A 15,375-nucleotide genomic window follows, 5' to 3' on the forward strand; every position below is an offset into this window, starting at 1 on the left:
GAATTGTATTTAGATAAAGCAGAACACTTGGATATAACTACTCCCTGTGGTCAAATGATGCAAGTTGAATGTTTAAAACTCATTTTTGCAACTGTAAACATAACACAATGGGACGTGCCAAAGGGGGTGAACGTTCTATTTGATTTCTCTTTCTTTGTTTCCATTTTAGCCATTTGGTTTTGATTTAGCTTCCTCTGACACAATGTGCTCATTTAGTTTGGTTTGTTTTTGTGTTTATCTTTAGTCTTGATTATTGGTGTGAAAGCTCCGTGTTGTGGTGTTTTATGGCAGCGTATGTGCCAGTAAGTGATGGTTGTGTTTTCTTTATGAATCTGTGGTGGGAATTGAGTTACTTTGCAAACCTCAATATCTTTTTTTTGAACAAAACATGCCTAAAGCTTTGGGTACAGAACACTGCATAGTATTGGTCGGATTCAATGTGTTTTAAACTCATCTCGTGATCATGTGGTTTCTTCTTTTAAATCGTAATTTTTGAAACTTTCCTTTAGAGAAGGGTCTCTCAGAACATGTAAAACGTACGACCACCTGTTTGCCATTAAATATTCTCCCTGAAAGTCCAAACATGCTGTAAATCCTTCTTCTGATTTGTATATATCTTCAAGTTGGGTTTGGATACGTTCGTGACTAACAGCACGGGCATTTACTTATACTAAAAAAGACATCGGGTTATTCTATATCTCGGCCTGTGTCTTTATGTCTTTCCTGCTTTGTCTCGTTTCCAGCTACATTTCTTAGCAGACAGTCAGACAGTAGTAATCAAGAAAGTATGGCGTTCTCATTTTTCTGCTCTCATAGTTTCCCCCCCACCAGTTTGGAGTGCGCTCTGACTGGAAGTTAAACTAAGGGTTTTACTTTGCCCTTGTGTATAGCTGAACGACTAGTTCATTAAACACAGTTGACGCCAAACCACTTTGTAAGTTCTCTCTTCTTGTCACAGTTTCAAACCCTCGACCTTCTCTACCTCCTTTATTGTGTCTATTACTTATTTTCTTTTACCTGTTTCTCTAATCTCTGCTTTTCTGCTCTCATAGTTTTCCCCCCCACCAGTTTGGAGTGCGCTCTGACTGGAAGTTAAACTAAGGGTTTTACTTTGCCCTTGTGTATAGCTGAACGACTAGTTCATTAAACACAGTTGACGCCAAACCACTTTGTAAGTTCTCTCTTCTTGTCACAGTTTCAAACCCTCGACCTTCTCTACCTCCTTTATTGTGTCTATTACTTATTTTCTTTTACCTGTTTCTCTAATCTCCGTTACCTACTAAACTTGTTACCTACTCTTTCTCAGCGTGTCAGGACAGTCTGCCTGTCTGTAGTAGTGTAATGGGGAAAGCATGGAGTTCCCAGCAGAGTGACTCATCGTTCTACCAAACAGGGGTCGTGTGTGTGTGCGTGCATGTGCGTGTGTGTGCACGTGCGTGGGTTGGTGTGTGTGGGCGGTAGGGGGTGGGTTCTCTATGTTGTGTTTATGTGTGTGTGTGTGTGTGTGTGTGTATGTCCGTTCTAGCATGTTTGTGTAGTTTGGGTGTATATGTTTCCCATGTTTTTCCTTCCTGCTGAACACATGGTGGCGAAAGCTCTTTGCCAGCTGGGTCATCAGTCGGTGAAAGTCAAACACACACGTGAACTCACACAAACACACTCCCATCCAATATGGTGTCTTGGGGAAAAAACATCTTTAAACGTATTTCTTCACATATCAGTTACTTATTTATCTCTTTGAACTTATTCTTCACTCTTATGACACTGCACATGCTCAAGGACAGATTGGATGTTGAATTTTTTTGGGGGGAAAACGTGAAAATTGCTTTTTTAGTGAGTTAGTTTTTGCCCCCGTGTTTTCATTTCATTGATTCATTGGCGTCATTCTTGGGTGGCAGTAAAAAAGGGAGTTAAAGAGTGATACTTATTATGGTGATTATGAGGACATATCTTGAGTTACGAGGACTTTTAGTCGTTTAAAGTAAATCTTTCTTTTCTGTGATATCATATTATGTCACTGAGAAAGAGTAATGGGTCTTAAGGGTAAAAATGTTGTGTTTTTTATTATTTCTTCCTTCACTGGATCGTTGATAGCTGTAGCTGCTAAGCCTCCAGTCTGCTTTGTACTTGGTGTCAATGAGGACAAGTGACAGTTCTCCTTAAAGCACAAACAGTCCAGTTTGTCATCACTTTTTTGTGTATTCATGCGCATGTGTGTTTCTCAGTGTTGCATAAAACAGCAATCTTCAACTATCTGCTTCATGTCTTTATAATTGCTCCCAGCAGCAGCGTGGCGCCAGTCAAATGTGGACTCGCATTTGCACGCACATGCACACACATACACGCACACACACACACACGAAGAAACACACTAACTTAAGGCTACATACAGCAGATGACTAGTGGAGTGTGGCAAAGCATAACCGGCCAGGGACTGCGAGTTAGCCAACCTGCTGGCTTATTGACTTGGACCAGGTCTGGTACAGCTATCATCAGCAGTGTGTGTGTTTGCATGTATTAGATTCATATTCTACTTACGTTTTGACAGCACGTCACCACATGAGCTATCCACTGCGGTAAGAATACAATTATTTATTTGGTTAGCAATGAAAGTAAATGCAGCTGTTACAGGATTATATAATCATGGTTGCACTTTATTAGCCCCAAAAAGTCAAGAATCTTAGATTTAAATCGTAAAAAACATATTTTTCTCTCCATTGTTTGGTCTCCGGCTGCTTGTGTCAGTGTTAATTTCTTTTGTCTATCTGCGTCTGATGATGGGCTGGCAGCGCGAGCCTGGTAATGGATCACACAGCAAAGATTTGTGTGTGTATCTGTAAGTACCTGTGGCTTTGTCTGTCTATGTGTACGGCCTTGTTGGATAACAGGGAGCAGATGTGGGTGGGTAGGTGGTGTGTGTTTAAAGAGCTTGTCATTGGCTCACACAGAGCAGATGTTTGTCCGGCCATCGTCTTCCTCTGGTTACTAGCACTGCTGACTCAAATTGGTTCTGCTACACATCAGATTCGGAACCAAACAGCATAAATTTTGATCTGTACAACGTACGAGAGCACGTTAAAGCAATCACAGACTTTTAGGATCCGTCAGCACAATGGTACTTTTACTGACTTATGCGTAGGTCAGTGTGCAGATGACTGGGAGTCTTAACCAGGACACTATCGCTATGGAATTTTCCAGACGGTAGTTATAAAGTGCTGTGGTTTACGGTAATATTCTGGCACTGCCAGCTGACTCCACTTGAACACAGCCCAGACATTTAAGCATAGTTAAACATGTTGCGAGGTGAGATCACATCTACAAACGATGTTATTTATGGAAAAGGTTCCTATTTCACCTATTTGTACTTTGTCCATTTAGTTTGAATCTAGAAAACCAGAGCTAGTAAACAAATGTCCCAGGAGCTTTTCCTGCAGCTGAGTTGATTAAGCTGCTTATTGCGAGTTTCTTTTTTCAAATAGTGTGAGGTGCTGTTGTTTACTGTCAGCCAGACTATGGTTGTGCAATTAGCCCCACTACTAAGGCAGGAGTCCTCTGTAGTTGGTGAGAAACCGGAGCCTCACGTATCATTACATCGTCTCTTCGGAGGTGTTGTGGTTTCAGGTCTGCAGAGTAAAGAGGGAGCCCCTCTACTTCATGGAAAACACTGCACCTGAAAACTACTGAACTTGTGTAACTCCTCGTCAGAAGTCCGGCTCATTCTTTCACATCACTGATGTCTTGTAACATCACAAAACACTTGCATAATACACGTCTAGCAGCCAGTCTGGCACACCCCCTGACAGAGCTAGGTGAAGGCAGAGCCGAGGCTGATATTTCCCACATGTCTGGAAAGAGGTTAACCAATCACAACATAGTGGACCAGCTGGTAAATCAGAGCAGACTGGGCTTTATCGGGGGTGCGGCGGCCTTAAAGAGACAGAAGCTAGAACCAAGTGTTTCTGACAGAGGCTTACAAGATGTGTTGCAGCTGTGGACGGTATGAGGACAGAGAGGTTTTCTAAAAATTAGAGCATGTAAACCTTTTGTAGTAATAACTTAAATTTCGAATTTTCAATTTGAATATCCGAATAATATGTACACAGCCCTATGATTTTGAACATAATACAGTCATTGTAACATAAAAACAATCGTGATTTTATATCCCAACATAATTTTTTTCTGCCTCACATAACCACAAGAGTTTAGAACAAAAGCCTGGTATTACACAATGTTGCCTTTGTGTGCTCGGAGGTTAAGGTGCAAGTCAATAGGAGTAGTGCTCAATCAGTCCCTCGTTCCCAAAGCTTGACTCTAAAACTCCCTTAACGAGTCTTTGAACCATGAATTGTGCACACTGTTAAACGCCCTCTAAAGACGCTTTGCCATGGCTCATGTTGGTAACCGAGGAGGTTTCACTGGACAACATCTGCTCGGCCAATTCATTCACGGCCCTTTGGCTCTCCTGCCGGAGTGAGAGCCAGTAAGCTGGAACAAAATGTGGCTTATATAAGTGGTTTTAAATGCAGACTTTATGAAGCTGGTTACCAAGCAAAGAGAAGTTGGATATCTCACTGGAAAAAATAAGTAGCTTCTCTTTAGGTCACAGAAATGACATCAGTCCTGGAGATCAAGACTTATTCTCTAATCTGTAAAATAAAATAATGATCTCTGCTACTTTGTATTAAAGACCTAAAGATTCACAATTCTGGTTTGTCATTCGATTTGCTTTTCCATTCACTACTTTGCTTATTTACTCAGGTAGAGCCAAACCTCTATTGCAGATGCTGAGAACTACATGAACAAACTATTATGATGCAGCTCGAGCACATTTGAATACGTAGTCAAATGTGTGTGAGGTGGTTATACTTAGGGCCTTTTCCTAGTCGCCATGACACACGTAGGGCCAAAACAACGCTGGATTATTTGACAGCGTGCTTCTTCTGCCAGCGAACAGTTTACTATTTACTCAGGAGATTTAGCTACAGACCCTTTGTGGTTTGTAATGGGACTTTGCCAGTGCCAGATCTTCCTCTCTCAGCCCCACTATGGCTCTGTACACACGACACAGAGGATTTAAATCCCGCCTGTGGTTTGCATCAGAACACGGTGGTGTTTACTGTGGCACAGACTGCCAGTATAATGTTTTTTTACTTCAACCATCCTTTCCTAGCAGTGTAATATAAATACAAAGAAAGGTTGTCTATCCGTGGCCGGTATATTCAGTTATCATCTAGTATTGCTCACACCTTGTCCCCATCCATCATAACATATCTGGCAAAGATCTTAACTCTGCAGAATTTAATAGGTCACCAGATTTGTTTACACATTTTCATACAGAGGAACTACCGCATTCGACATCTGCTAAATTCAAGTTGGTGTTTGGTTATTAATGACAACTCATATTTCCATACTTTGCTGTTTCTTTGCAAGTTATTTGTCTTTGGCTGTTGTTTCAGGCAGCAGCGGTAGTTGTGACCTCTTTTAATGATGATAGCGGCAGAGGGAAGAATTTGTATTTGTAGTTTAAGGCTGCAATTGTCTAGTTTATGAAATTCTCATTTCCCTTAATATTCCTAAAGCAGTGCTTCCCAAACTAGGGGCTGTGACCCCCTGGGGGGTTTTAAAATAAAAATGAAAAACAATTAAAAGCATTTATAACGTGTATTTGTTACAGTGGTTAAACAGCCGTCTGACTTTCTTTGCCCCCATATGCCCTCATAGGCGATGAGGTCAATTTACGATGCCACAGCATATACCATGACACATAAGAGACTTTTTCCACTATATGTGGGCGTTAGCTGAAAAGTTAGGGAAGCCATTTATGTGGTGGTGAATCATACACAACTCATTATTGACCCAATTCCATCGAGTAGAAGTGGTGAAGCAAGGAAGAGCTGGAAAATAATTTAAAAAAGAAAAAAAGCCTGTATTCAATGTGATTATGTTGATCACTGATGTACTTTCAGTAGTTATCATGGATGCTAAGGTATAAGTAATTTGCTTTACTCTTATTTTTGTTTGTGTAGGTCTGTGTAGTGTCTCTGAAATTTCTCTTCTCTTTAACTTGTCAAACACACACAAGTATAATCACAGACAGAAATGCAACCGTACAGAACCGTGTGGATATAACTTACAGCCCAAGGGGTGTGTGTGTGTGTGTGTTTTTAGTTCGGCCTTTACCCCATTATGCATTTCTGTTTGCGTTTGTTTATATATGAGGTTTTTGCTTCAGTATTACAGACTTGTATGCTCGCTGTGTGCGTGTGTGTGTGTGTGTGTGTGTAGTTGCATGTGTGAATAGCTGGCATATGGTAGCCATCTTGTGCTGGCGGCAGAGCTGGAGGAAATTCCAAAGTTGTAGAGCTGAGTCCAAGATACTGCCACTGCACACACACACACACACACACACACACACACACACACACACACACACACACACACACACACACACACACACACACACAGTACAGGTTTATGATACTGGTGCCAAGCTCGGACACACTAAGTAATATATTTTACTCTTGAAAGGACTAACAAGTCGATGGAAAATTCTATCTTCACTAATGAGCCACAAGCTGTTTTGCATTTTGTCATTGCTTAACCTATAATCACTTTTTAATATTCCCACACTCTCTCTCACACTCTTTCTCGCTCACACAGACACGCACACGCCGCGGCCTTGGTCTGCGGATTGGCTGGGTGCTATCTCAGTATCTCTGTACACACATGGCAGCCATTACTCGGTGTGTGTTTAGGCTTGGGCATAGGTTGGAAGTAAGCCTCGCTGCTTGATGGACAGATAGGATTGGCAGGGTTTATTTTATTGTAGGGTCTCTTTCTCTGGCTTCACGTTAACCATAGACTATATATAAAAAACAGAAAGCTTGACAGGCCGCAGAAAAGAGAAGCCAATTCCTCTTGTTCGCCCCCTGGTGGCTCGCAGTACTGGTTAATACATTTTTGGTTTGATTTCTGTCATTTGAGGTTTTCACACTGATGTAACATGTTCTATACGTCTCCCTTCCGGTCTCCTCTCTCACATGCTAGATGTTTCCATTCCTCGGTAACAGATATCCTTCACGCTTATCGTCTTTTCTCATCCTCCCTCAGGATCACAACCTTTCATTTTTCAACTTCATCTGTTTCCTTATCTCGTGTGCACTTCGAGGCCCATCAACATTAGATGATATTGACTTCAAAGCTCGACCGAACCTTTGACTGCTCCTGTTTTCCCCAACATGACTGGATACTAATAGCATTTATCTTTCCCTGTTTTTTCTCGGCCGTCTGTCTTCCGTCATTTTCTCCTTTCTTTGATTTCAAGCGTCAGTAGCGGTTGCTAGGATCCTGCGATTCACATACCTAGCCTTGATCAACCAAATCCAACTAAACTAAAATCTGATGAGGCTTTAATTGATCGTCAGAGCGCCACACACTGGAGTCAGACCAAACCATGGGTCAAAGTGTTTCCTCTCATCTCGACAGCTGATCAGATTATCCTGCAGAGAAGAACAGGTTCATCACAGGACACGTCAACCTCCCTGACAACTGGTACAGCGCTGGAGCCTAACAAGATTTACCTCCTGTTTAATTCGTCCAGGGGAGCTTTGTTAAGTGGGGGAAGGAAACGAGAATAAGGAAAGATTATCTACTCTTACCTCTGAATTTACTTGACATTCATAAATATTTGATAGCATAAATCTTTACAGAACAATTTGACCTCATATGACTCTGAGCTCTTCTGGAAATAAGCGACAAATTAAACATTAGTGTTTGGATAAAATCAGATGCTGTGTGATCTCCTGTCTCGCCTGTGCTAATATCCTTGTGATGAGTTGATAAGCCTGTAGTCTCAAGCAGGTGCAAAGGCTTTGATTGTGCAACGTTAAATATTTTGACTAGACAGAAAGAGGCAAAGAAACAAAGAGGCAGCGCAATAAAAATAGCAACTGTAGTCTGGCAAACCCTGTTGTTCAGTATCATAGGGGGGAAAGAACCAGTATATCATCCACACCACCCAGGGTGTATGATTAAAGCTTTCTCGGCTTTTTACAGATTTTCACAGACAAATTAAGCTTAAAAATAAACGAGAAGCATTTTAAAAGTTGTCTTAAGTTTATACCAGGTTTTTTTTTCCAAATTTTCACTCCACTTTCGACATCAATTTATTTTATAATATTGGGGGGGTCATTATGAGCTTACAGGGGATCCCAGCTGGCTCAACGCAACCTAAACAAACTTTGAAAGTTAGCACAGATCTCTGCACTTCAATCTGTGAAATCCATTTTTAGATTCTGTGATAACACAGCTAATGGCTCAGGCATAAAGAAATAGAACAGGAAAATGTGAAAAATAAATTAAATTGATGAGACAAAAAGGATTTACAATGTTTGTGCCTCTGAACCAAATCTCCAAAGATTTGCCTTTCAGAAGGTAATGACTTAGATCAAAGGGGTTTGTGACAATGTTATTTGGGGTATTTTAAATTCCAGTTTCTGCACAAAAATATGTTTAAAAAAACAAGCAACCCCCGTCTGTGTATACTCTACACTACAGTATCTTCACAGCACAGGAAGTTAAAAAAGGGATACGCTTTATCTTCTGTCCTCACTTGTTCCACTGCCCCCCCCCCCCCCCCCCACACACACAAACACACACAAACTAGCACACACACTAGCACACAAAGAAGACAAATGATATTGTAAACATTTCAACACTGCATATGTGTCTATGTCACGCTGAGATGTTGTAACACACACATGTGGAGAAAGACACGTATGTAAACACACTTGCACTGAGGGAGCTTCACATATGGAGACACAACACAAGAACGCACGCACACACACAAACACACATGTCAGTCAGCAGTGTTGTTATCGCCTGGAAAGGTCTGATGGGTGTGTGGTGGTTGCCATAGTGACCTGAGTAAACACGAGAGCCATTGTAGTTCACCTCCGCCGTCTTGGCCTGACCTCCTCTGGTTGGTGGGTTTAGTGCATGTGCACGTGCAGGCAGGCATACAGACCCCCATACACACACACACACACAGACACACACACACAGAGAGACGTTGTATAAGTTGTCATTGTTTTCTTAGAGTCTTGAGTGCAGGCAGACACATCTCACTGGCGTGTCTACACAAGGATGTGTGTGGGTACACAGTGCGCTAAATTAAACATCAGTCTTTGTTAATCTTTAATTAGTGACATAGCCTGTAATGACGTGACTTCATGAGCAGGACATCCTGTAATAATTTGCTTTGTCACCGGACAGTGTGTGACTGTTGTTTATCAGACTAATCTGACAGAATAGATGTTAATATGACAACAAATTTGTTTGTGTGTTTTTATATTAGCTTGCTCTCGTACATTTTTAACCCCTCATATCCACATATCTGCTCCTGTATTTGCTTTACCTTGTTTTTTTAAGCGCCTTATCTTCTGCTAAAACCCCTGACACCTCCCCCCTCTTGTCTTCCCTCTGTCTTCCTCCCCTTTCACTGTCTTGCCTTTCCTCTCGTAAAGCTGACTAAATGTGCAGTGGCATGCCGGAGTGTGAGTGACTCACCATGTGGGATTGTGCCGCCACAGAGAGGACTGGCTTTAAAAAAAGAAAACAACTAGCCCTATTGCATTGGATTACTCATCATCAGCACACTCCTCAGTTTACTATGAAGGCCTTTTTATCGTCTACTCTGGATTTGTGGCAGTTCACCTCCTGCCTGTCCTGGGTCTGATTTTCCCATTCACTGGTGCTTCGATGGGCACAGTTATTGTTTTAAATGTTTTCAGTATGTCTCAGCGTCCACCCCCTGACCTCCTCATTACTGTTGGCTAGGAAGGAATGTGTCTTCACCCAGGAATCTCTGCAGGATCTGTTAATGCTATTAATCCTTTTCATTCAGTCTACAGTGACAGCAGTGATGTGCATTTAGCAGCTTTCAAGAGGAAGCTGTGTATTCAGGGGATGTGAGACTTTGGGAATACTTGCCTTATGGCTGCATCCTGGGGACAATATCCATGGCTACATTCCCCCTGTCTATTATGGTTCTTGCTGGAAGAGTTACAGTAGAGAGGTGTCGGGTGGGGGTGAGTCAGAGAATAGGTTTGTGAGTACACACACACACACACACAATCTATGGAATGAAAGGGTTGAAACAGGAGAAGCTTGCGTCCTTGACATTGATCGTCTACTGTTTGCCGTAATAACATTGCAGTCATTTTGCATAAAGCATCATTGTTCTCTAAGTAGTGGGATCTTTAGATATCACATCTGTTGGGTCATAACCTGACTGGCTCGCCACTCCACAGTCCTAGACTCTTACTCCTTTTGATCTGGCTCTGATTATTACAGATTATTTTAATCATTTCAGAATGTCTTACTTTATTTTGTTCTCATCTGTTACAGATTTACTAATTTTGTAGTTTATTTTTACAACTAAGAGCGTATAAGAATTGAGCTCCTTACCGCTGTGCAGGTACCTCGGTGCGGTGGTGAGTGTCACAGCCCATCAAGGACGTGTTTACACTGGATGAACGGGCGGTTTTTCACATTTAGCTTCAGAAATCCTTCTCCAGCAGCTGCGGGAAAGTGGTTTGTGGTATTATCAGGCTCGAGCTTCAAGTAGCGGTGTGGCTTCCACAGGGAGTTTCACTATCCCTCTGATAGACTGAGCAGTGAGCTCAGCTGGGCCTTTTACTGTTTTCACTGAACTGTCAATGACTTGTGTCTCATGCACCAGAGGAAAAAATAACAAACATTTGTGAACTTGGCTTTCTCTAAACTGAGCACTTCTACACTGCTGCTGAGGAGATGAGGAGAGAAGCAGATTGACTGCTCGGCATCTGGTCGCTTGCTCACAGAAAATACTACGAAATAGTGAAAACTAAGAGCAGGGATTTCTTTTGTTGGACTGTCGATGAAGAAGTCAAAGTTGTGACTGATAAAAAACCATCAGGAACGATTTAACCTTGTTTGATTAAAATAATTAATATTTCAAGTGGGAAAATTAGATCAAACCCACAGTTTCCCTTTGGAAGAGCTTTTTTAATATTATTTATTATTTATATCTTGCCCATTAGTTTTTAAAAGCTTCTACCGAGGAATCAGATAAAACTGCCACTACTGGGATGAAAGACAGGCGTACTCTTGTTTTGTTGTTCAGCTCAGAAGCCTCCAGCTGTTTCCCTCCGATATATCAGATCAAAGTGTTTGCACTCCTTCAAACTGCTGAAACTATTTGGAGACTTGCAGTCACACAAAACTGGCTAATTGTCCCGCCAAACATAAAAGGGCGAGGGGGGGAAATGAAAACCACATTCTCAAGTTTACATCAGGTTTACCTCAGTTTACAGTATCTAACTCAAGACCCCAGGTTCTGGTATTTTCTTTGGCGGAGGGAATACGGTTTGAGATCAAACTGGTTTGATGGTCCGCTGATGCGGCCGTAATAGCTCCGCATTTTTTGGGTTCAATCCTGAGCTCGTAAATCTTGACATGCTGCTGCATTTAGAAAATCCTCCCAAGCAGACGGTCACACTAACACAGCCGGGGTTAGGAGAAGGAAAAAAAAACTACTCGAGGCAACAGGTCATCTGACACACAAGTACGAGCAGGGACATGTTGCTCAGGGGCACGAGGGCAGCTTAGCTCTTTGCTTTCAGGGAACAGCACCGTTTCCAAGTGTTAGGGCAGGATCATTAGATAGGTTCGTGCAAATATGTTTACTGGACCTTGCACTCTCTGGCATTAGAGATCGAAAGTAAAGAGCCTGCGCAGGAAAACACAATCAGGCATGGAGGGAGAAAATAGCTCCATAAAGATGGTGAAGGGGACTTTGGAGATAAGAGAGCGCAAATGAGAATTGATAGAATGGGTGGGTGGGGGGTGGGGGGGAGCGAGGAGATGTAGCCTGCATTTTCTGGTTGCTAGTTTCTCCGGAGGGAAGCAGGAAAGGGGAGAGAGTAATCCATTAGAACAGTCTGACACAAATATGTTTACTGAACCTTGAACATTCTGGCATTAGCGGGATGGAAAACATGGCCGGGGAAAAAAAAGGTTAAGCTCTGAAAACGAAAGGGACACGGACTGAAAGTGGTGGACACTGTCCATGGGATTTATCATCAGGATAGAGTTTGCTAAAAAACATTTGAATCAATATTCACTTAACCTATTTAAGAGATTTGGCAAATGTTGTCTGCTTAGTCACTTGAGGAATTGCTGTAGGCTTTTGTTCCTTTTGGCAGTAAATATAACTACCCATCGAGATATAAAAGTCAGATATCATAGCTGTACTTCTGCCATTTTAGGCAAAATCGCAGCACCCCTTTGTTTTATTTCTCAATAAGAGTCAAATACTCACCAGGATTAGATTTACGAGGCAGCCAACAACAGTTTGTAGCTTTCTCAAGAAATAGCCCTTAAACAGACACAGACGTGTTTTACTTTTGCAAGACTGTGCAGGAGGGATGGTGGTGTGGGGAGCTGCGGTGTCAAAGTCCCACCGCGGCACACGCTCCACCAATCGCCATGAAGGAGGTATTTGACTCAAAGTGCAGCCGGCCACCAGGGGGTCTAAACACAAAGTGTAATGATGTCTTCACCAGTCCTGTAAACACACTGGGTCGCTGGTACAAACTGCAGTGAATGCAAAGAAGGGGAAGAAAAACCTCAGGGGAGGGGCGGCCAAAGAAAAGGGGAACGTAAACAAGTGAAGGAGAGGGGAGTCGGGCGAGATTTGGATTTGCTGAGTTCCCTGTGTGAAGTTGAACAGTGCCCTGGTGGTGAATGTATCACTGCCGTGCTATATCAGAAGACAGCAGTGGAAATATAGTCCGTCCCTTCCCCTCGATACATCTGAAGAAGTCCTTGACAATTTTGGGAGGATTTTACTTGCTGTTGGTGTCTTTATAGCAACTGGACTACTTTCCTCATCTGTTGTTCTGTTTTGGCAGATACATATTCAGCACTTTATGGGAAATTGAAACAATGAAATCCACTCTTCATATCTTGTTTGGTGCTGCATGTGTAGTTTGCTCTAAAATTGCTTTAATATGTTCTGAAAGTCAAGCCAAGGGGATTTAGATTGACCAGAAATGTTACGATAAGTGGGCCTTTGTGCTTTTCCCACAGTGGTGCAGTTTTTTATGGTTTGTTTTATCCTGTGGGGTCCAACTCTCTGTGCAATGAGGCAGAACAAATATGGGTTAAGGTGAAACCAAAAGGACATTGGTTCCTGGCGACTTTACTTGACTTAGTTCCATGAAAGAGGTTTAGTTGATCAGTCTTGACTCAGTTTGTTGGTTTGAGCAGTGAGAGAAAGGGATTCTCTGCTTTTCCAGTGAGTTGTGTTTACTTTGATTAAAAGCACGGTGGTGTATCCTGAGGTTGCGGGTGTGGTTTTACAAAGGGAACAAAAGTCCTGGGTGTCTTAATGCCCGTCATACGTCGCAGGTGCGTGTTGCCCTTCACTGTACGTCGATATTTCTCTCTCTCACTCTTTCTTTGGTTGCCAGCCTCATGTATATCAAACCAAAAGTCTTTATCCTGTTTGACTCACACAACTGTGACACTATCATCCTCATTAAATGACTCACAACCAACGTTGACCTACAGTAGTTATACTCCCTGTCTCCCAATTACCAAACGCTTTGTCACCAATGTTTAGACGTCGGCGGCCAAACATAGCACCTCGTTGTTTGTATGAAATGTTTATTATGTTATTGTTGTGGTTTAAACAAACACAATGAGCTGTTTGGCTGTGTGACCTCATGCTTACATAGAGGCCGAGAACCACACAATTGTAGTTATTCCACGGTAGTTCTTCAAATTTGATTGCTACAAGGTAAAGCTAAAGTTTCCCAGATTTGGGTGCACATGTTTCCCTAGTCTGAACGTGGGTTGACGTATTGTCTTTGTGTCTGAGTTTTAACAGTATTTCCTCAAGCGTATTATTTCAGTTTCTTGCTCTCTGTTACTAATAACGACATAAACCTTCTTTAGCTTCAGTCTAAACTCATGATACTCTCGGCCATATTTTCTTTGTGATTTGTCTCTGACCTCCGGAGAAGGTGTCAGTGCTGCATGATTCAACACGTCAGTCTTTAAAATAAACTTTGTTTCGGTTTTTCCTCTGCCGCTCCATTGAAAGCACTTACGACAAAGTAAATAACAGTAAGCTGACAGTGAACGAACATCCTGTCAGTACACGTTCAATGTGTCTGCAAATCTTGCTTTATTTAGATGAAGTCAGTGTGAACCCTTCATGGACTAGAACTGGAGAGAGAAAGTGGTATTTAGAGGTTAAATGATCAGAATCAGTGAGAATATCGTCCCTAATAAAATGATTTGAAGCTTGAATATCGTAAATTCATGCAACCTTTGATTTGTTTGTCTGCTCTCCTCCCTGTGTACATTGTGTTCTTATGTTTAGCTGGCTTTTAGAATCCACGTCACAGCCAGTGACTCTCCACCTCCAGCTCCTTACTCATCACCTATTTTCTCCTATTGAAGCAAAGCTGTGTTTGACATTGAAAGAAATCCAGAGAATGAGAACTACAAATAAAACAAAAAAGAGCAGTGAGCTGTTTCTGCTTCATGGCAATCCCATCAGACAATCTTAGTCAGTGAAGGTCTGACTTTGTTTCTGTAGAAACAGGACATGGAACTGTTCAAATGCAAAGTAGGGTGATGTATATTGAATAGTCATAAATTATTGACGTATTTAATTCAACACGAACTTTGGACTTTTTCCTGCACTTTCATTTGCTCCCATCTGCCTGTTTGAGGGTGTGTTCCTTTATATTTATTCCTATCTTTTGCAGACTCTCAGATTTTCGTTTCTACGTCTGTTTTTTCATATGTATAAAGTCATTGCTCACTTTTCAGCTTACAGAAACATCAAAATACATCAAGCAGTTTTAATTTGGTTCAGATTAGAGCTTTTGCATGTGTGTGAGAAACCATTGTGTAGTTTTTCCACTACTGAGTTCAGAGAACACGTTTCGTGAGGGTGGGGACAACTTTCTGATGTGATCGAAAGCGAAAGCTCTCAAACTCTCTGCGACCCCGGTTGTCGGTATTTTGAGGACATCACACGTTCAGCTCCATAAAGAGAAGTGACACCAGAGATAAGATATCGTGAGAGTGTTTGGCATCAGGTGTTCAGTCTCTCATACACTTTCCTCCACTTTCCCTCTTTATCCTGATCACAGACCCTTATTTAGCCTCTCTCACACAGACGTTTCCACTATCTGTGTATGTTTTGATTTTCTAAATTACATCAGCCTGAGGGCACATTGATGGACTTGGATAAGAGCAAAGTGTGTTTGTGTGTGTTTAAACACTTGGATGCAAACACTACACACACACATACAG

At 41.9% G+C, this 15,375-nt stretch overlaps 1 protein-coding gene across 2 annotated transcripts in view; it reads left to right on the plus strand.

Moving 5' to 3' along the window:
* The window catches only part of il11ra (interleukin 11 receptor subunit alpha), a 42,463-nt gene that overhangs the window by 12,769 nt on the left and 14,319 nt on the right, over positions 1–15,375 (plus strand). The window lies entirely within an intron of this gene.

Source organism: Limanda limanda, chromosome 1 (assembly GCF_963576545.1).
Source record: "Limanda limanda chromosome 1, fLimLim1.1, whole genome shotgun sequence".
In the NCBI taxonomy this organism is placed as follows: Eukaryota; Metazoa; Chordata; class Actinopteri; order Pleuronectiformes; family Pleuronectidae; genus Limanda; species Limanda limanda.